The sequence below is a fragment of the Pygoscelis adeliae genome, unplaced genomic scaffold, assembly GCF_000699105.1.
Source record: "Pygoscelis adeliae isolate BGI_AS28 unplaced genomic scaffold, ASM69910v1 Scaffold121, whole genome shotgun sequence".
Classification (NCBI taxonomy): domain Eukaryota; kingdom Metazoa; phylum Chordata; class Aves; order Sphenisciformes; family Spheniscidae; genus Pygoscelis; species Pygoscelis adeliae.
The window spans coordinates 379606-379854 of record NW_008824359.1 but is presented as its reverse complement, the minus strand read 5'-3'; the positions used below and the strand labels follow the sequence as shown (position 1 = coordinate 379854).

The 249-nt window shown below is 41.8% G+C and overlaps 1 protein-coding gene across 2 annotated transcripts in view; it reads left to right on the top strand.

The window, feature by feature from the left end:
* Window positions 1-249, top strand: part of LOC103913184 (chromosome unknown open reading frame, human C2orf43) — a 114734-nt gene that overhangs the window by 12697 nt on the left and 101788 nt on the right. The gene's annotated exons all lie outside the window — the stretch shown is intronic.

Sequence of the window (249 nt, the reverse complement as noted above, 5' to 3'; positions counted from 1 at the left end):
GTGCTCACTGCAGCCTCTGTGCCAGCATCGGTTGTAGTACAGATTGGATCAGAGAGACCAGCCACATCGGGGCTGTTAAAAGTAGTTAAATCTGTCTTCATCTGCAGAAGCAGATGCTTAAGAGACTCTGTATGTGTAGGTGTACCAGGAGACCCAATTAGATATGTTAACTTTTCATTTGCTGTGGAGAAAACGGAACAAAAATTATTTAATTGTAGGTGCTAGAAAATCCTGGTTTCTGCCTTTAAA